General features: G+C 37.3%; 1 protein-coding gene across 2 annotated transcripts in view; it reads right to left on the reverse strand.

Annotated features, from left to right (window-relative positions):
• The window catches only part of LOC113045842 (thymocyte selection-associated high mobility group box protein TOX-like), a 55658-nt gene that overhangs the window by 28339 nt on the left and 4171 nt on the right, over positions 1–23148 (reverse strand). The window lies entirely within an intron of this gene.

Genomic DNA, 23148 nt, shown 5'->3' on the forward strand with positions numbered 1-23148 from the left:
GATGGAGATGTCAGTGATTTGATGTAATTAGTACACTGGTAATTAAAGAGACTGGTTGAGGGGGATGAATGAATGCTTTCATGTGCACAGTGGAATAAAACAGAGGGAGTCGAGTGAGTTTGACTGAGACTGTAGGACAGGGCCAGGTGTCTCACCCCAGGTAGAAATGCACAGAAACCTGTAAAATTGTAAAACTTATTTTACCATCAACGGATCATTCTACATACATATAATTGTTTAGAAATTTTTTTTTTGAAGGTACAAAAATGTCACTGGTGCGGTACAATAACCTACAAAAGCTAAATCTCTGTACCTTATTGACCCCTAAATGGTATATTTTAGAAATATGTCATATTACATAAATAAATTGGTTTGCACATGGTATTTCATGCTGACTTTAAAGTTCTTCTTGAGTTATAATAAGAAACGTTTATGAAACAAGAACTGCTTATCCATTTACTCGACCTACATGATAAACAGAAATCAATCAGATTAGAACCAGTGTGTTTTTTTAAAGGGAACCTGCAGCTTGTGCATTCTCCTGCTGAAGATGCTCAAAACAGCTTCAGCTGAGTCAGTGCAGGTTAACTGTGTGATGAAGGAGAGTCAGCCTGTGACCCAGCTGTGCAGCACACCTGGGAAATTACAGCAGCACACATTGGCTGCCAGCTACAGTCCACTCAGCAACACACACACACACACACCGATTCTGCTGACACGCCTGCCTGACAAATACCCGCCAATTTACATCTGTTCCACTTCCATACAAACCTCTGAAAAATGACTGATTAATATCAAAAGCAGAAATCAGATACGTTTTAAGTTGGCTCTGAGGGAATGGCTTTCTCAGCAATTGGCTCTTGACGGGGCTGTCATTAACACACATCCATGACACTTATTTGAGTGTAACGAAAGAATAAGAGAGGGTGTCGCGAAGGAGAAGAGACCGAGTGAGAGAGGAAACACGTGGCTGATGACTGACACTGGCTGAATGTTTGTATTTCTGTTCACCCGAGCAGCACATCTCATTTCATTATGCCTGCTGGAGATAATTCTATGGAAATGAAATGGCAATAATCCTAATGAAAGCCTATCACATTGCGACCTTTTTAAGTGTGCGAGTTGATGGGCCGATCTGATTGGTTTTTGCACCCGGATGACAGTTAATTTCATGCTAGCTTATTGATTGTGATTAATGAGATCAGGCTGATCTAAGATTTGGCTATTCTTAAACTATGAAATGTGCTGTTTTCTGAAACACCACTACAACCTAGTAATAAGCCTCTATTCATAACAAGGAAAAAATGTTGAAAAATGTTGAAATAGCATATCATTTTTCAGCTATGCTGCAGTTATTGGTTTTGGACAGAGTAAGTCCCGTCTTCTAAATTAAAGAGCCAAATGCCAGTTAAAATCCCATAGAAAGAGTCACTGTCCTGAGACATACTGGCAGGACCAACCTGAAGTATGCTTTTTGAGCATAAAAAATATAATTTATGGGACAATTTTTGTTAGATTTTATAAGCAGTTTTAAAGATTTCAGTATGCCACTATTTTCATTAGTAAAAATACAGGTATAGTACTTTTGGTATTGCATAAACTGTTCATTATTTTAAATGTTTTTTTGCGAAGCATTATGGAATTGCATTCTCCAAGCAGTGATACAAGCATTGCTTCCTTAGATTTTGACCTGAAAAGAGTTTTAGTTAATCTTCATGTCAGTATAGTGTTCCAATGGCATCTTGAAACAGAACCAAGAACCAACATCTTGCAGAATTACAACAAGAAAACAATAAGATTTGACAGTAAATAGAACACCACAAAACTGCTTGTGACTGGTTCCAAAACCCTTGATTATACTGATTAATAAAAATTAATTCCTCAACTCAACAGCACTGTCACCCACTCACATGGCAGCCAGTTATTTAAAACAGAAGGTTCGAGACGCAGCCGTTCACACCATATCCATTTTTATAAAGATTCTCTCTAGTTTTTCACTGCAGTGACCTTTCACATGTCTCTCTCAGTGTCCGGGCGCCGTTCTATCTACTTAGCTCTTACCCTCTATCAGACACTATTTGCATATGAATGTGCCAGTGGAAAGTGTGAGGTGGCCTTTGCTGAAAAAGTGAAACCTCAGAGCTAAACCCATCAAACTGACACCAAATCCATCCAGCAACAGTTGGCCAACACCCTCCCTCACCTACACGCCGAACGCGCCTTTGGAGCAAACCCTGGCAAATGTGTGAACTCCATTTCACGAGCTGTGCGGGCCGATTGTGAGGTTTCCCTTGATTCGTGTGAACTAGGGTTTCTCAATCTTGTGGCAAGCTGGGAGCCATTTTGTGTCACTGTAGCTTTTCTTTCAGAGCCTGAGGTGCCATTACATGACCAATAAAACCACAGCCAGTGTAGGCTGCATTTCTAAAATCTGACAGCTCGACTGCATATGCTACTTACACAAATTATTGTATTATTAGCAGAAAAAATGCCACAAGAGTCCATCATTGAACTACAAGGCCGCAGGCATCAGCTACATCCTAAAATAAACAACAGTTTTAGTGTGAAAAGCAAGAAAGTATCTGTGCAAGCAGGTCAACAAACGACTACAATGTGCGTTCGGCAGCTGCCGCGCTGATGCAAATGAGCTATCAAATAACAAAAACAACAAAAACAAAACAGGGCCTAATGGCTGCAGGACTGTAAATCGATCCCTTCCACACTCCGCCCCGAGCGTCTGGCAGCTTCATAGGAAGCTTAGGTAAAAGAAATTGATCCCAACTGACATGACCACATGCTAACAAATTCCTCATTATGATTAATAGGAAGTGTTCCTCAGGGGGAGGAGGGTAATGACATGCTAGTGTTCTCCCAGAATAATATTAGAAAGTCTGTGGCAACACTTATTAGCTCTGTAATTAAACCGTTCATCCTTAAATGACTCCCCTGGTTCAGAACGACGAGGCCTACGGGCCAAAGTGTGCACGAGGGGAATGAACTGTGGCCAGGAATGTGTTCATTCGCTAATGCCTGTATTTATCTTACAAGGGGTTTTCTGTTAATTGATTCTAATTAGTGTCACTGGAAGATCTCGGCGTCGACGGCCGATCGGAATGAGGTGTTTAAGAGAGTGGTGTTTGATTCTGAACCGAAACTAGCTTAAAAATTTTCTCAATCAATTAACGTGTGTGAATTAGGCCAACCCGATCACAAGGGAAAACGTAGGCATTTTACGAGGTGTCGATTTCACACAAATTAATATGACGTGAACCGTACAAAAACATAAAATTATTAGGAAGGATGAAGGTCCACCCCAACCCACACTTAAACATGTGGAGTAAGCAGATTGTACAGAAACATACAAATGAGATTGTATTAGGGCTGGGACAATGCGTCGAGGTCATCGATGACGTCGACGCAAAATATGCGCATCGATACGTCTACCTGTTTTAATTTCTCTAAAAAACGTTTGCAAAACGTTTACCTTATGTGCGCTGAATATACGCGAAGGCCGGATCAACATTCTGTTCAAAGTTATATAACCAATCCAGGGGTTTTTCTGCATTGATCTTTTTTTTGGCGGCTGTCAAAGCCTTATTTGATCAGTGAGTAATGTAGAATAGAATGACTGATGCGCCTGGCAGGGCACGTACGAGAGAGAGCCCCGGCTGCGCGCGCACACTCACAGTCTTCAAACAACACGAGTGCTTCTTGCTCTCTCTCTCCCTTGTGCATATTAATCAGAATCATTAAACACGATAGAAAAAGGGCGAAACACCAAAGTTTCATGCGCGCTCGCGCACTCACAGTCTTCAAACTACACGAGCGCTGTCTTTCTCTCTCTCTCTCTCTTTCTCTCTCTCATGCATATTAACCAAAATCATTAGACACTATAGAAAAAGGGCGGAACGCCAAAGTTTCAAGTGGAGCATTCAGAGATTTTTTTTTTTTTCTCCATGACAGGCTGCTGGCTCCCACTGTTAATCTTTTTTTTTTTTTTTGGAAAAGCACTCTCTGTATTATTATTTTAAAGCCCTCAAGTTTACATTGGTTACTGTATTCTTTCAATTGCTCTAAACAAGTATTTTGGGTGACCTTTCTTATTGAATGCTAGACATCAAGTTTTCATCTGAAAGACAAACTTTTTTCCAGTAAGCTTGTTTCAGTAAGCTGTGTTTTCAAGGCTTCAAGGTTTTATTGAATGCTATCTCTATGCAAGTGCAAAGTAATGCATTCGTAGTCAGTCTTTTATTTTGTAATTTTAAAAGCAATAAACATATATTGCAATGTTAAGGAATTCATTTTTTTTCATTCAGATATGTAAATCAACATGTATAAATTGCTAGTAGTCAATTAATGGGGAGATAATCGAAATCGAATTGGTCAGGAAAAATTAATCGTTAGATTAATCGATCCATCGAAAAAATAATCGCTAGATTAATCATTTAGATTGTATGAATTCATACTAAATAACCACCAATTTATAAAACATAGTAATGAATCGACCCTTCGCAGGGAGTTTGATTGGCAGGCGATCTGACCAATCATACCGTTGAATCTGACATTTTTGTCCAACAAACAAACAAGACCGGACTTTTTACATTGTCCAATCCGATCTCACGGCAATTTGTACACATTTTAGCATATTAATTCATATGAATTTGTATGAATGACCACTCTTAACCCCACCCCTAAACCTACCCTCACAGAAATCATGCAACATTGCAACAGTGCATACTGTATACATTTTTTGATCATGTTCCTTCTCTGGGATCAAACCCATGATATTGTCTTACAATGTGATGCTCTACCAACTGAGCTATACGAAACCCAAATAATGATGCAGATAAAAAAGTACCAAGCATTATATGAAAGTGTCCTGTTGCCGTTAGGGGCGCAATTGTAGTATACGTTCTGATAATACAAACCTTTATTTTATAAAGCGCGTTTAAAAGCAGCTTCTCAAGGCGCTCGATGGGTCGTATTTCAGGGATTCTGACAAACGACCTGTTTGCAGCACATGTTGGTTAATTGGGCTGTTTGAGGATTAATGAAAGGTTGGGAATCTCATCCAGAACTGGTTTAAATCTTAAAAAGTACCAGAACTAAGTGCCAGACCTTTAGTGGTTCTTCTGTTCGTGGACAGGTCACAGTACTAAAATGCTCAATTGGTGTATATTAATCCGCTACATAGCTCTTGAATCAGTCTCTCAATATATTCAAGACTTGGTAAAGGAGAGTCTACACCGTTACTGAATCTACAAACAAATTATGCTAAATTATACTTTGGCTGAGCTGAATTGAATAATACTAAAGCAAAATAATACAATAATGAATGTCAAAGTGGCCCAAATGAATTATATAAAAAAAAATGTGAAAATGGCTCAAATTAATGACAAACTCAAGATGTTTGTTCATATGACAAAGTGTAGGTAAGAATACACTTTAAGTTTTGTATAAATGAAATGACAATGTAATTAGGATCAATTATCTGGCGCTTCCTCAGTGGTATTAAGAAACCGGAATCATTAAGCGAAATCGGAACCAGAATCGTTAAATCCTGAGATTCCCATCCGTAATCAAGAGAGTAATAGCTTTCAGCACCTGCAGTTTGAGAGCAGCTCGTATCAGTGCACTGCTCTCTGAGCTCTCCAGAGGTCAGCAGGATTTCTGCAGAGCCCCCCTGACTGGCCTCATCATCCCACTGTGTACACAGATAAAATGGAAACGTTCTGGCTAAACCTGTATAACCCCCACTCCTTAGCTCACAACCCACCCCCCGCCCGACAAACTCCTTTTTCTGGCATACACTATTATATAAGAGAACCAGCTATTGAAGAGGAAGGTACCAGGGCACCCTGCCAACCCCAAGCAGCTCTGAATAACTCTCTATTAAAATATATGAGGAACTTCTGTTCCTCTAATCTTGAGTGTTTTCCACTTAGATGGGCCGGGACGGACTTCTAAAAGGTTCTGGGATGAAAACAAGCTGTGAAGCTGGGATGATGTTAAACCCTTATGTTTTATGTTAGGACCAGTCTGTGCCCTTGAGCGAAGCACTTGGCCACTCCAGCTAATTATATTGTACTGCATTCACAAAAAAAACATCCATATTTGACAGTGTGCCACTGTTTCTCCAAAACTAGAATTATGGCCTGTAATATCAACATGATACTCTATTGATTTATTCACGGCTACAATTTGAAAATCAAGACACAAATGAAGGCCTTTCAGATCACAGCAAAATATTGCATTCGGTATGTTTCCAAAGTGCACATAATATAATAAAATCTATGAAATGTTGCATTTGTTATATGAACAAAATACATCTTAGGTGGGGATATGTAAAATGAGCATATTATGCAAAAGAGGGTGCAAAGTTTATGTATGTGTAGAATTATGAAACGACTTCATTTTGAAAGCGCTAATGATGACAAAGGTCTTCCTGAAAAGTCATTCTGACTGAAATGTGTGTAAAATTTCCAGCTATTAAAATCTGATTTCAAGGTTTTGAATTCCAACTTAAGTATCATAAATTTCACATTCGAGCCAATTTTATGTAACTCAAAGCTAATCTTTCTCACCATAAATGAACCCAATAAATCAAATGGTGAAAGAAACGCTCCCTCTCCCTCAACGAGAGCCATAATTTTATGTAAATGTTATACAATAATCTGTATTCTATATCTGAGCATGGTAATGAGATTGGTTGCTCTACATTATTCATATTGTACAGATCCAATATAAACAGATATCATAAGAAGGGGGGAAGGGAGCCGAGGAAAGACACATGATGCCGCAGACATATTGGTGACAGAACAGATTACAAACAAAGGACGTTTCGAGGCCTTTTAGGTGAAGCTCCACATATTGTCGTGCATTTCCTGTGGAACCGGAGGCTGATGGCGCTCTCTTGTTTCAGTACTATTCTCTCTGCTCTAGAAGGACCCAATCAAAATGGCCGCCGTTCAGGAAGAAAGGTAATGAGATATGAGTGCAATGGAACACTTTGCGCCCGAACATAATCATGCAACTTGCTTGCAATCAATGAGCCCCACATCATCTCTTGTGACTGGCTGTTGTAACGCTTCACCATAGACGCGGCATACTTTTCGCCGCCATGCATCACGTTTGACTTCTACGACTTTGTAAATGGCAAAAATATAAAATGATCCAAGAAACAAATAAGAAAAGAGGAGCCAATTGAATATATTTGTTGAACAGTGGGGCCATTACTTTGATGTTTATAGCTCCTGGCAGTTCTTGTAGATTTCTTTTTATTGGATGCTGTATATTGACCCCTTTGTCAAATTGGCTTTATGCATTTGCTTCTCTGGCACTGGATGATATGTCTAGAAGTGACATCTCTCCTGCTCAGTGATACATACTGTAATCAAATAGAACGAATCCTATTTCTGGCGTTGCACCTGTGCTCAGACTTTATTGCTGTGCTGTACTCATCATTTCATGTGACGCAGATGTGAATGGCATCATGTTTTTTTGTCCACAAATGTTTTAGTGCGGTACAGCTTTCAGTCATTAAAAGCCGTAGTTTGGCAGGAATGGCGAATAGGTCTTGATTGTTAGTACGACAGTTTTTCTGCATTGTCTGAAAGTAAGGAACCATTTTTGCTGCACCGGCTAGGACATTTTGAGTGTGTGTGTCTCCCTCTCTCTCAGATGTCCAGATGTGAATCAGAGCTTTTTTTTTTCGCGAGACTGGAACCAATTTCATTCCTCATCAGTTTCTTATGGAAGGTCAGAGTATGGGAAAATCAAACTGCGAGTGTGTATTCTTTCCACACCCTGTGGTTTAAATGCACTCACTACTCAGCACCATGCTCATTTTCGTCCCCTTTTATGTTGGACTCAGAGCCGCTGGAATATACAGGCCCCCTAAAATATCTATTATAAAACCTCTTGAACTGACAGAAATGGATATAATGCATTTTTCAATGCTAATGTACTTCTTAAACGTGAAATACGTCACGGCTGTGTTTTTATCTCCAGCTTTTTTATATATAATCTTACAGTGTTCAGATGAAGTGTTTTATTAAAACAATAAATAAATCATTAAAATTAAATTAATTAATTAATGGTAAAACTGAGATTCTTTTCTTGTTGTTGTTGTGGACAAACTGCAATAAATTAATATTACTGCAATGCAGGTAAATGTGAACTAAGAAAAAAAAAAAAAGAATGAGTAACACCCAAGCAACCAGTGTTTTTTTTTTCTGAAATTCTATTCAAAACACTGAGTTTGTTTAAAAACAGGCAAGGCAGAAAAAAATGCAAATGCATAAGAAAAAGGATCCTTTTGTTTTGAGCCCAGTCATGGTCATAGCATATATAGTTTTTTTTCTGTGCTAAACATAAAACTGCTCTTTTTCAAAGCATTCATGAGATGATATATTATATAAATACATTTTGCTCCTTCTGTATATAAATGACTGCATAACAGACTGTTGGCAGATTGAGAGAAATAATTAATCCCGTCATCTTGTTATCAGGTGCTTCATATCAACTCGAAGGTACATCTGGCCTATCAGACCTTCTGCCGACCTCCCTATGTCAACATGTGTGGACCCTTAAAAGCAGCAGTATGTCAGGTAATAAAATATATTCCTCTTCCTTCACGCAAGATGCTAATGCTGTCTTGGAGATGTGCCAGAAATGCTCTCCGTTTCATTTCTGATCAGCAGATGCTTGAGCCACGAACAGTATGAACATCCAAATGTACACCTTTGGTTTCCCCAGTGTAATTAGTCACCGGTGAAACTTGTCAACGTTTATAAAACACAGAGAGGGCAAGAAAAGTGTGAGAATAATGGCACACAGCAGAGAGGAGGACGTACTGTATGGGCGAAAAGGAGAGGTTTCCTCATGGTTTCATTTCAGCTGAAATCTAAAGGTCAAACGCTGTTACTAAAAGCAGTAGTTTGTGTGAGGCGCGCACTCAAAAGCTTCCCGTGCAGAAAATTACAGCTTATTCCCCAGATATGAGTACATTATGATTTATTTTATATTAAAATAAAGAAATAAAAAATTACTCGATACGAGACGCTGTCGATAGCAACCACTTCTCGGAGAGGAGCACGCAGGGGTTTGTTGTCAAACCAAATTACACACATTCTTTCCATGGATAAACCGAAGCCTGAATAATAAGCAGCCACAAAAGTGGGTCAGGGTCGTCATGGAGAGAAATAGAGGCAAAGGGAGAGAGAGAGAGAGAGAGAGAGAGAGAGAGAGAGAAAGAGAGAGAAGGGTGGTGGGGGGGTGTTTCTCTCTTTGCTCCCTAGCATTCAATATCAAGAGTGGCAGTCATCTTTGACTTCAAATCATTCCTCTGATGAATAACCTTTGTCTGTACTGCATTATGGCACAAAGTGATTTCTTTTTCCAACCCCCCCTCCCCCCCCAAATCCCCCCCCCCAAAAAAATGGCAATTTTCTGAGAGCCTGAAGCTGAACTGAAAGCGTCTTCATTCGTGTTCCACCACTGTAATTTATTACAGTGAGCTAGAGTGACTTTCATGACTACCTATAGAGGCACTCTGATATTAGGCCCAGAGATGAGGATGAAGTATAAATCACTGCCTGGCTCTTATTGAATTGGTACGATTTCATGTCAAGCCGAGAAACCATGTTGGGCTTTTCCCCCTGCGCTTTGCCTCCAAGCCGTCGCGTCGATTTATTTCCCAATACTGTACATTGCGACATAATGCATGTATTCATTTCTATCAGTTGATTGGTGAAAGCCCCACACTGAGAAATAAGCCAGGCTCCTATGTTACAGTTATCTTCACAATGGGCCGACTTAGATATGCGAAGAATGGCAATTTGTGCTAGGGGAAATAATGCAATGACGCAGCTCTCCCGTCGTTGCAGTCCGGTCTGTAAAGAGACAGCCGAGCTTCAGGGAAAAATTTTTTCCTTTATTGGTTTAATGATTCATGAATGATGACATATTGCTTTTCTCCTTTTCTCCTGGCCGTGTTGTTGGCGTGAAGCGCTTTATCAGTTCCTGCGGCTCGTGGTTTTTGGTCACTGGTGTCGGCGCAATTAGCTTAAATTAAACCATTAGCGAACTTTAATGTCTGTTTCCCCTAACCGAGTCCTTAGATATGCTTCAACACTGACTGGATCTCATCTAAAACAGAGCTGACCTGAAAAAAGACGGGGATAAAAATGATTAAGTTTCAGAGTGAGCAGCCAGTGGCTTGTTAAATATCCTTTCAGAGTGAGACAAAATTACAGTGTATCATAATTTACTGCCTCAGGAATCCCGATGGAGGTAAATGAAGGCATATTTCACTGGAGACCAATAGATGGTGACATGACCACTTAATTGCTTTATTTTACGATTGGTTGAGGGGAAAATTTGGTTTGAAAAGGCTGTTTGAACAAGTGTTTTCCAGCTCCGAAAGCCCAAAGACAACATTTATTCTCCTGGTTTGTCTTGTGTCTGTAACGTTTCAGTATTTTGATAAATGGTGCAGATTTTGGTGCAGCTGTGCGGGGTCAACGGTGTTTAACTCGTGTGGGAGAGTGTTTAAGTGTATCTCCTCACTTGAGGATGTTTGCAGCTGAAAGGTAGGTCAGGTTATTATTATCTCAACAGGAGTGTGTGTGTGTGTGTGTGTGTGTGCTACTTTTGGTGTCTGGGATGCAGTCCGACATATGTCTACACCAATGTCCCACAACCACATAACAGCTACTTGAAGACATGAAACCTTCCGCATGACATGGTGACCCCTTCCAAACAACCACATGAGACCACTGTCACTAGCACAGCGTTACACAACACATTCAGTGTTGTAACAAAACTTCCTCATCACTATATTGACAATATTTATGCATAATTGGTCATGTATACGTCAAATTTAAAAAACGTTCACTAAATAAGAAACAAAATATTAAACCAGGCTCTAGTTCGTTATGTTAACAATACACATGTTCCACAGAGTTTTCTTGTACATTTTAAACAATATATGTAATGTTTTAGATTTAGAACCCCATTTTGTATTTCTTTATTTAGTTAAAGTATAAGCAACTTGTTGTGATATTTTGTTTATAATGCAAATACTTTTAAAAATTTTACCAGTCTAAATATTTTATGAGGCCTATATACACCAAATATTTTTTCTTAATGTTTTTGAAAATTTCAATTATAATATATTTATAAATTAATAATAAATAATTGTAAAAGCAACTTGTTGTGATATTTTGTTTATAATGCAAATAATTTAAAAATTTTTACCTGTCTAAATATTTTAGGAGGCCTATATACACAAAATATACATTTTTAATGTTTTTGAAAATTTCAATTATAATAAATTTATAAATTAATAATAATAATTTATTCCTGTGATGCAAAGCAGAATTTTCAGCACCATTACCTCAGCCTTCTGTTACATGATCCTTGACAAATCATTCTATTGAGATTTGTTGCTCAAAAACTTTATTGATTCATCTTTTTCTGGTAACCGTGATACTTTAGGATTGTTTGATGAATAGAAAGTTCAAAAGAGTTTGCTAAATAAACATATTAGTTAACTTTTGAACACATCTACACATTGTCCAAATCTAGTTTGTGGCCACGACATATATGCAGTATATTATTAGTACTACCTTAAAATGTCATATTTCAAATGTATTATTGTGGAATTCATCACATCAACATTTGAACAGGCAAGTGACTGATGTGTTCCAGCGCTGGCAGCCAGTCCCTGAGCCCATGAGAGAAGAACATGAGTAATTTATGTAGGGTAGTGTTTCTGAGACAAGGACCCTTGAGAAATCTAATCACTCTCAACAGACTCGAAGAATTTATCCTGGTGCATCAGGAAAATGGACACAACCCCCCGTCCCAGAACTCCCTGGCCGTCCTTGTTGCAGGGAGGTAAGCTACACTAAAACACGATGATCGGTTTTGCGAAAAAATGTCATGACCCCAAAAATGTCCCCCAAAAATGTCAACAGGTGCGACGCACTGAAAGGATTAACATTTTTCTGGCTGTGTCTTTATACAGAGCGAGGAAAAGAGACAACAAGAAGCAAGAGCTAGGATGACCTGAGTGGACGGCTGCCAGCGCTCGGCTGAAAGGGCTGCAATTTCAGCTATTGTGAGAAAAAAATACTGTGCCAATTCCCATTACATGAAATTGAATTTAACCTCCAACGCGATTAATTCAGATGTTGGGTCGTTTTTTTCTTACCTTATGGCTGAATGCCACGCACGGTGGCTTATTAAAATATGAATCCGCTTTCTTTTCAATTAGGAAGTGCCCTCATCAAACCTGATCGACATGGAGAAGGTAACTCAACTATTAAACAGCTATTTATATCAACTGCAAGAGCTAGTGAATGAAAATTTAATGAACTCTGCTGTTTACATTAATTTAAGTCCACCTTACAGTTGTAATCAATAGCAGAGCTCTTGCCATCTGGTGAAAACACGGAAAGCCACAAAGAGAGTCGTGTTCAGTCATTTTCCTGCTAATTTGCAAAACACCAAAGACAATTAAGCGGAATATCCGGGAAAATCAATCCGCTAATCCATCATTTAACCTGACACCATGTTGACAGAGGGGCGACGCGGGGCTCGTTGTGGGCACCGATAGCAAATCAAAAGGGCCGTGTTCTTTTTATGACAGGCCCCTCCTCGAATCTCCCACAGAAACATACGTATTTAGAGGGAAAAGGCGACACCCTTGAGCGGGCTACTCCGCTTGACAAAAGCTCCCAGCAGGAGCCGACCGAACTCACACATCAGGCTCTGTATCTGAACGCAGTACAATGGGCCACTGTGTTCTCATCCTCAGCTCAGCTATCGCCAGCGCTGCCCGGCCTATTACCAGCAAACGGGAATGCTATCAGACCTGGACATACATAGGGGAAAAAATCCCAAGCATCCCCTCCACATTTGTCCCATTCAATCTGTGACTCAGGCTTTGCATTCACCCCTCTGCTCTACTGTATTATGTGTGTGTCAATAAAGCAATAAGCCACAAAAGAAAAGTGTGTTCCAGCGATTTCATCAGGATCGACAGGTAGAGATTAACCAATATATACTAATGAAATAAAGCAACCTAATTACTGTAATAATAACAACAACAGATTGATATTTAATATATTTTTTGAATATTGATTACTATTATTATTATTATGATTATAATCAATGTCAATAATAATAAAATATTGCTATTTATAATATATTATTTTAATATAAATTATTATTATAATTGGCATTAATAACAATAATGTATGTTCATATCAAATATTAATCTGTATTGTCATTATGAGTAGAAGTACAAATAATAATAATAATAATAATAATTATTACTATTATAGATTTAAATGTAATGTATACACATGTATGTATATATATATATATATATATATATATATAATACATATAATATAAATTATTATTGTTATCAATCAGTAATAATAATAATAATAGATTGATATTTACAATATATTAATTGAATATAAATTATTATTGTAATTGGCATCAATAACATTAATATATAGTTATGTACTATGTTAAATATTAATCAATATTATAATTATTATTGTCATTTATAGCACTATTGTCAGTGGCTTGAGCAATGGAAATTGAGTGATAAATAATATATTAAATTAATTAAAGATGTAAATACTATTTTTGGGTGCTATTCTATTAAAAAACCCACCAAATTTCACCATTTACTGTTTTTAAAATTCATATAATCAATTAAGCTCGTCTGAATATTGGTTTATGTCACTAATTTTCTCCAGTATTTATTTTTTTTGACATTGCTAATCATAAACAATTTTTCTGCCAAGTGATATATTTTACTATACTAAATTGCCACATCAATATATAATCTGCCGTCATTTACAGTTATTTTACAACAAGCTTTGAACATGAGTTTCAAATCAGAAATATCCATTTAATACAGCATCTACACAACTATGAGTGAAAATGTGTCAAACTAGTGATTTCACAGCGCTGTTCTGTGCAGAGCTGAACCTGAGACATTTTTTGCAAGCTTCAGAGTGAATTCTCCTCTCTTGGGCTGTTGCTATGGCTCTATGCATTTCCTCCGCAGCTGCCGCCCTGGTGTGGTGGGTGATAAGCATCAGGGATGCTGGGACACAAGCTCTCTTATCTGGACGCATGACCACAATCACTTCCTGTTCATTACCTCTCCTGCTAGGAAAACACATAGGAATTAATGCGGCCTGACCAATGAGCCGCGGCTAAAAACATACACGGAAAAACAAGCTTGGACACTACCAGGCACAAACATCCCATTATCTGTCAATCATCGAAGCCGCTTGTCTGCTCTGATACATTAGCAGCCAAACGTATGCGTTAGCTAAAGCTAGTTGGACTGCAGCGTTTATGCCTAGGACGCAATAACAGCCCCTCCATTAGAATGCAGGTCTCGTTCCCTGTCAGGAAATTAAGATTGCTTTATTGATACATGCTGTTGCCATGACAAGCATCCACCAGATCCGTCCGGTGCAAGATTTCGGCATCCTGAACATTCGCACAAATCTGGCCTGGCTAATGCGTTTCAGCCTGATCAGCCTCACATGGGTCTCCATGGCATCCTCAGATGAGCCTAGCGTCTGCGTTGCTATTATTTTTTCCACTGATTAAGGACTAAACCTTAGAACCAAACCTGCCTTTACATCTCCTTCTTCTCTTATACTTGAATAATGGTGTTTGGGAAGTTGTCTCTTTAACTGTAGTCACCAGCAAATTTGCTAAGAGGACAAAAATATCTCTATCATATTACCGTATTGATTGCGGGAGAACCTGAGCTGCAAATTTACTTTGAAGTTTCCTTAGGAAAACATGACGTGTCATGATATGAATCAAATAGAGTGATGCTACACATGGAGTTTAAAGACTAAAAATACCTTGATAATATGATATTCATACTTGCTGCATTACAATCACAACCATAATGAAGGCAAAAGCAATTTCATGCGAGCACTTTCATCTGTCAAGTACAATAGATACTTATTTTTTTACTTAAAAGCAGTTTATCAAAAACTCAAAAATCCAAAAGTCATTGTTTTCCCCTCATGTTGTTTCAAACTAATATTTTATCAGTCAAAAAATTAAATCGTCTTTCATAAAACTAGTCAATATGTGTTATATAACTTTGATTCTGGTCTGTTTCTTAAAGAAATGTAGTGTATGGGTTATATAGACATACTGTATATATCAAACAAGTCATACAAATAACTTTTACTGTGCTTTTATGATGTTTTTTTCCCCTTTTTCAAACTTGACAGATGTGGTCACTATGAACTGGAAAATTTCCTCTGGAAAAAAAACTGTGTATGTGTTTGGAGCAATATGAGAAAATAATTAAAAACATATTCTTTTTTGGAAACCTCTATCTTTAATTCTCATTTACATTGAATAATCAGTAAACTACAAACAATGCAATTTACAACTAAGTGTAAATGCTTTGATTGCTATTTCTCTTGTATAATGTTCATTAAAACATCATATTAGTGTGATAATGTTCTAAAATATTATTTGGCTTAATCTCACTACAGCTGAGCACCATGAGTTTCCACCCAGTGAAACGTGTCAAATGTGAGTGTGGTTGCCTGATCTCCGTTAACAGCACTAAAAGCATTAACTTCCTATCTGACAAATTTAAAGGGTGCTTCATTTGTCTTCCAAGAAGCAAATTTGTGTTTTAACCACCTGTAGGAAGCTTTGTGACTCTCTCTCTCTCCCCTTAATGTGCCTCAGGACCTACGGCTGTGAGGTTCATTTGTTTGTGTAGTTTTCTTTGCCCATGTTTAATTACAATGGTGCAGCTGTTCCTCATTTACACTGGGGTCATATATTTGAATGTGTGTGTGTGTGTGCGCGCGCATATCTCTCTTACTCTCTCTTTATCTCTCTCTCTTCAGGGCCTTGTTTGCAGAGAGCAAAAACACAGTGTCCAACGCTATCAGACGCTGAGGTACTGAAACAGGAATGATTTTGCAGTTCGCCTGTTCGTATTGCAGGGTTGAAAAAAAATCTTGTTATTAAAATGACAAAGGAACTATTTCCATCTTTTAAAACACAAATAACATCTGTGTAATACTGATTTGCATTTACACGAACAAGGAAGGTATGAAACCGAATGCCCAGGGGCTTCGAAAATTCATGAATTGTTTTATAGATCAGGTGTAATATTTGTGATGACAGACTCATTTGCACTCTTATCCAGAATAGGATAGAAAACTTAACCTTCCGGACAGATTTTAATATACTGCGCCTTTCGTCGTGTGCAGTGAGAATCATATTTTTCTAAATCAGGACCTGCAAGACACTGTTTCAATTGGAAGCTATGCGGAAATGAAAGTTTTAAATGACTTTAAAGCTCACATTTGAACATTTAGTGTTTAAAATAATGGTGGTGGATGAAAGGCTGTTTTAAAGGCAGATCATATGCCTTTATATATCCCAACTAATCTAATGCTAAGCCCCAACCACAAAACTTTTCAAAGTGTTTCTATAAAACAAATGGGTTTGGAACCATTTTTGACTCCATTTTCTATCCTTTCAGCGGGAAACTGCGAAGAAGGTATGACTAATACAAAACAAAATTGAGTATGACTTTCTGCTGGTTTCCTGTTGAAATGAGCTCCTTGTTTTCTCTGTCCACTGCCTTTCATTTCCATTTCACTTGTAGCTGTCCTGATAAGGTTTAAGTCTCTTTGAATTACCTTCTCTTTTGCTTATGAATGTGCACACACTTGCCGCGCTAAAATTAATTGCTCTCTTGTGTGACGCAGAGAGAGTAACGCATATTTTCATGCCTAATTTTAGGCTCATGAGTCGAGCTGAGTTGGCTGAGTATGTCCTCTGAAAGGCTGAATGTGTAAACACCCAAAATATGGAACATCGATCAGCCTCAACCCCTCAAATAATAACTTGGGTAAATGACTTGCTTCAAAGCTTTTCACCAGACCATGAACAAGCACTGAGGGGAGTTTCTCTGAAAGTCAAGCGTGCAATTATAACTTTAAGTCTGTTATTTTGAGTCGATTTTGACCTCAAACACAGCTGCTCGCAGTAAGGACAAAAAATAAAAAAATAAAAGGGATGTTTGTTGAACACATCTTTTTTTCTTGCTCTTAAATTTGGCATGTAGAGGAAATGTCAATAGTACAATATACACATAAAGCCAACTTATTAGAAAAATTCCTAAGCAGTATGGCTGTCATAGTTATGAAATTTGGCTGACAATTAATTGTCTAAAAGTAGTCAGGGTTATTGCGATTAATTGTCTGTTTAAGGGCTTTGCCGATTATGACGATTATGACGATTATCGCGATTGTCTGTTTTTTTATGGCTTTCACTACATAATTGTGATTACTTTTAAGGTCCAGTAAATAATTATGATGTTATCTTTTAATCTTTTCTGAGTTATTATTTTGCAGTGTAAGATTACAAAGAGTATTCCAAATTCTTAGAATCAGATAAAACCGATTCAACTCCAGAGCTATTTTTTTTTCTACACCACTACAGAATATCCATACTGTGTTTGTGGAACTAATGGTCACTCTTTTTTTAAACCCTTTGTTAAACATAATCCACTAAATACTCACTTCCTCATTACGGAGAAAAACTACATTTGAATAAAAATATATAAGCTATGAAATTAAACTAGCTGACTGTATAATTTAGCAGCAATCACAATATCTTGAAAATTGTATAATTTAAGCATGTTTATTCTGTTAACTATTTGTATTCTTACAAAACACATGAATTTAAATAAGATAGAAATTATGAAAAAAAGAAAGGCTTCTAAAAATCGTTCTTTGTGTAAAACTTTGATAGTGTAAAACACTTAAAACAGAGCGGCGTAAAGCTCTTATTCACATCCAGGGTGCAGAATGGTGCATATGAAGCAATGTGGAGTTGCAGCACTTATGCACATATAGGGTGCAGAATGATACGCTTGAAGCAACATGCAGCACTATTACACATCTAGAGTGCAGAATGCTGTACTTGAAGTAGGGCTGACAATCGATTAAAATGTTTAATCACAATTAATCGCATGATTGTGATGAGATAACTCACAATCTATGTATCTATGTATCTATGTATCTATCTATCTATCTATCTATCTATCTATCTATCTATCTATCTAGTCAATAATCAAAGTCAATAATCAAATCCTGTCTTGACAAATCTGGTTATCTAGTTAGATTATGTTTTTTTTTTTTTTCTTTTATTTGAATTTTACTTTCTTACTTTCCAATCAATGACAATTGCAATAAAAATAGCTAATGGCTATGTCAATTTAAATACAGTAAAAAAAAAAAAAATGAACTTAATTTAAAAGCCATTCTCAATTTAATGAAGGATGTTTTCAATTATAAAAATTCTGTTAAAGCACTAAAGCTCCTTTTCACAGCTGAATCTAATTTACAAAATATATATTTCACATTATAGTGAGCAAATGAAAGACTTCATTTAAAAATCTTTCAATCAGATACATTACCATTCAAAATGTTTGAGGGTGGTAAAATATTTTGGTGTTTTTGAGTCTCTAATGCTCACCAAGGCTGCATTTATTTGATAAAAGAATACAGTAAAGATAATACCATTTAATTATTTTCCATTTTAATTTGTATTTTTTTCCTCTGATGGCACAGCTGAATCTCCCGCAGCCATTACTCCATTCTTCAGTGTCACATGATCCTTTAGAAATCATTCTAATACGCTAATTTGCAGCTCAAGAACCATTTCTTATTATTATCAATGTTGAAAACAGTCGCTGACTAATATTGCCATGACATTATCTCCACTCCAGGACATTCTCTCCAGGATTCTTTGATGAAAAGAAAGTTCAGAAGAACAGTTTCATCTCTGCTGAACAAAAGTATATCTCCCCAAAAAATCTTAATGAACGAACGGTTGTGTTCATCAGTGTCATTTAATAACGTAAACCAAGGCATCAGAATGCTCACATCACGCTGAAACGACATCCCGATTAGTGCAGTATTGATGTTCTGCACACCACTCTATTTTTTGCGCTTATAGGTTTTGATTACAGCTAATGATAAGCTTCAGAGCGTGGAGTCCATTTTGATGATTATGTTCCAGAGGAGAAAGGTGTGGGGCCCACCTGTTCTATAGCCGCTGAAACATGATCTCACACTTGTCACAGGACAGCGATCAGGAACTCGCAACGTGTCCTTCCTGATCACAGGAGAACAGAAGACCAGGCATCAAAAGGCTGACAGGTGCCACTTAAACACCAAAGATGGAGCTGAATGAGGGGAAATGCAACAGGCCATTAGTTCATCTACAGATGGGCCCACAGAGGCCAGGGTGTGCTCCTTCACAAAGCTGCCGTGTGCGTGAAGTCCCTCCACGCAACAGCACCACACAATAGAGAGCAGCGCTGGCACTATTATTGCGGTCAGAACAACACACCAAGAATGCAAACAAACACACAAATGTGTTTAACAGATGCTGGACTCATTGAAACCACGCACATGCCGTGAAATAAAACGGAAGACTTTGTGAATCAAATAAGCGGTGTATTACGTGCCTTTTGTGTTGATGACACGCGCACTCAAAAACCACAAACAATGGAAAAAGAATTATTATGATGAGAGTCCTTTGAAGATATTAACAATTGGACCAATGGCAAAAGAGGATGTTTGGGATATTTTCAGGCTGCTTCAAAAATCCTGGATCAGCACCATAAAATTCATTACAGTCCGCGGAAAAAAAAGCCTTTATGTGAAAATGATTGCAATATGTTTCATAGTGAGATTAAACCAAACAATTAAGCTATTCTGGATTGGTTTTCACAGAGCCATCTGTTTGGATGTTTCCTCAAACTGGGAGCCTAATCAGCTATTCATATGTAGACTGTCATTGGGCAAAGCAGACCCAAAAAATGAGATGCCTCCAATGAATTGCATTCACAGATTTGTGCCAGAGTTTTCTCGACACGCATGGAGACTCAAAAAAAAGAAAAAAAAAGAAAAACGATTCCCCCAGCCAAAATAAAGCGAACACATGTCCAGATTTTCTGATCATTATGTTCAGCTACTTAATGAGTTGATCTTTTGGCATTTTCTGCATCACACTGCATTTGCTGATATGCTACTAGAGAAGGAAGCTAATTATATTGAGAAAATAATCTTATTCTGTAACAAACATGGCTGCAACGCTATGTCACATTTGTTTGAATTACATGCGAGGCAGATTCAAAGATTGGAGAGGGCTGAACTGGGACTGACGACTAGCATCGTAAACACAGACGCAGACGACGTAAACATGTCACTAAAATTCAAGGCCGTAAAAAGCAACTGAACACTAGAAGGCTCGTGTTTACGGCCTTGCATTTTCCACAGTGACAAAGAAAAAAATGGAACATACCAAGCAAGCTAAATTCCCTCTTTTTATGCCCACACACAAAGTGTGTACTTAGCACTTCAGCGCAGGTCTCTTAGCTTCTTTACAACATACTCCACTCATGCAGATCTTAATTTGTCATTTTTGCATTTAAATGCATTACTGATAGATTTCCCAAACCACCTAGGATGATTGCAGACACTACATTATTTTTCCTCGAATCTGTTTTGCAGGTTTGGCCCTCTGGGTCTCTGGAACGAGCAGTGACAACAATAATCATTCTTCCAGCATAATTAACAACACTTCTGTGGGCTTGGAGATCATGACCGGCAATCATCCTGGACTAGAGGTGTGCTGATTACACTTATTCTTTCCAGATTCAAAGTAACGATCCAGTGCCAGCACTCTTTTATTCACTGTACACCTCACTGTGGTGAACTGAGGAGGGCTACACAAGCCTGGAACTACATTAAATAAGAACAAGAAATGTGTAAGAAAAATGCCTGTAACATACACAAACAAAGAAACAAACCATAGGATTTCAAACTTTTTAATGCCAAAGGCCCCAGGTCAGGAGCCCAGACAGCTATATATATATATTTGATGTAGTTTGAAATGTGATATATATATATATATATATATATATATATATATATATATATATATATATATATATATATATATATTTTTTTTTTTTTTTTTTTTTTTTTTCATATTTCAAACTACATCAAATATATAACTGTCTGGGCTCCTGACCTGATATATATTATCATTGTACTAAAAGCAAAATTAATTCTTAAAGTATGACACAGAAAATACACAAATTGACAATTTTTTTTCCTTCAGACCCCGTATGCATTAACATTATCAGTGATATCCAGTGGAGAACCAGCAGACCAGCAATAGTTTGTTGAAAATAAATGTAACCCGTTTATTGGAATAAATTCATAACCAAATGTGACACACTGATTTCAGATATGCAGAATGAAGAGGAACAAAAGTTTTCTTTTTTTTTTTTTCTGTGAAGAACAACTTCACTATTGGTCAAAGTGACTGTGAATATCGCATAGAAGTCATATGACTGCATTAATGATACTATTATGGTGTTCTTTTTCTTTTCTTTTTTTTTAAGGAACAGGATCAGTCACATCTGTTATCCAGGTATTAGATGCCAAAAGAAATGTGGCGTTTTATGATAAAGAACGATAGAGAGTCTCTGATAGACAGTGTCATTTATGGTCTGCAAATAAACTGGTGCTGTGCTAAAGTTCTGTGTAAGTGTTTGGACAGTATATTATGTATTTAATATCCACATCCAGGAAAATTACACGTGGACATGTCCATAAAGTCAAAGCAAACAAACGGAGCAGATTTTCTACCACATAATGGAAGGAAGTGAGATGAAACAGCCCACATGTAAAATGCTCTTATATAATGAATGTGTGTTTGTGTTTATGATTGTGTAGTTGAGTTGTACGTTGACCTGTGGAGTGGTAATGAACAGTAGCCTGAGCCACAGAGCCTGTCTCTTTAGATATGCACACATGATATGCAATTAAAAACTCTATTCACATTCCAGTGAGGCTGTCAATCAGAAGCAAATCCTTTTTGACAGTAGCCAGTGAACCGTGCCAGCTAGCCACTGAACAGGAACTCAAACACTAATGGCTTTTGTTACCAGCAAAGCCAAATTTGGATGCAATTAAGTTGACCTTAAATGACAATATATGGATATTGTGGAGACGAGACAATAATTGGATCTCGCTGTGTTCGTTTTTTTTTTCTTTCAGCAAGTGTACATTTTAGTTTATTAACTGACAATTGGTTTAGCACCTGCTGCCAAGATAACAGTAAGAAGCTACTAGAAATATTAAATGTTCAGGCTTAACATAGACATTAAAAAATGTCAATCTTTTGCAAAGATATCTGCCAAGTGTGGCTGGTATGAGGAAAACAATATAACATCAGTGATGTGCAGCACTTCTTTGTGCTGTTGTGCTTGGAGCTTCACCTGGGCACAACATGAGCAAAGATCACAGCCTATGTCAACATCTCACATTTATGACAATCCACCCATGTGTGACCGGCCAGTGTAGTGTTGACATATGCTGTTGACATAGGAAAAACTCCCAGATATCTCTCAGTGGAAGGAAATCTTTGTTTAAAGCAGGAGAGCGAGCCAGTTTGGGAGTTACAGTAAAATGCTTTCAAAACTATTCAAACATGAAGGTGTTAAAGCCCTAAATGCTACACTTAACACCTATCTAGGTATACTGACATCCCACATAACTTTTAATAATGCATATAATTCAGCAAAACCCAAACCAGGAATACAGTTTTTGGCTAACATTTTTTTAAACTTTATATTTCATGACGATACATGGCCCTTTCATAAAAAAAAATTCAACAAATGATCAGAAAATCAGGAAATGTTGAGTGATCAATAAATTTAATATTTTATCAACATTTTACTTTATTAATCTAATATGAATTTTTTATTTAATTTTTTTTATTTTTCAAATCACGTTAAAAAGATTTAGGTATAGATACAGTTTAAAATCTATTTTGTGCGATATAACAATAAAACGAGGAAAATGTAATATTTAAAAGAAGAAACAAATAAATAAATAAAGATCAATTCTTTTAAGACATCCAGTGGTGGAAAGCACAGTTTGAAGCTATTTTCATGCTAAGTTCATTTTTATGACAGTTTACCAAATATCTAATAGTTCTGTCTCTAATGGTTAAAAAATCTGT

Source organism: Carassius auratus, chromosome 27 (genome assembly GCF_003368295.1).
Source record: "Carassius auratus strain Wakin chromosome 27, ASM336829v1, whole genome shotgun sequence".
NCBI lineage: Eukaryota > Metazoa > Chordata > Actinopteri > Cypriniformes > Cyprinidae > Carassius > Carassius auratus.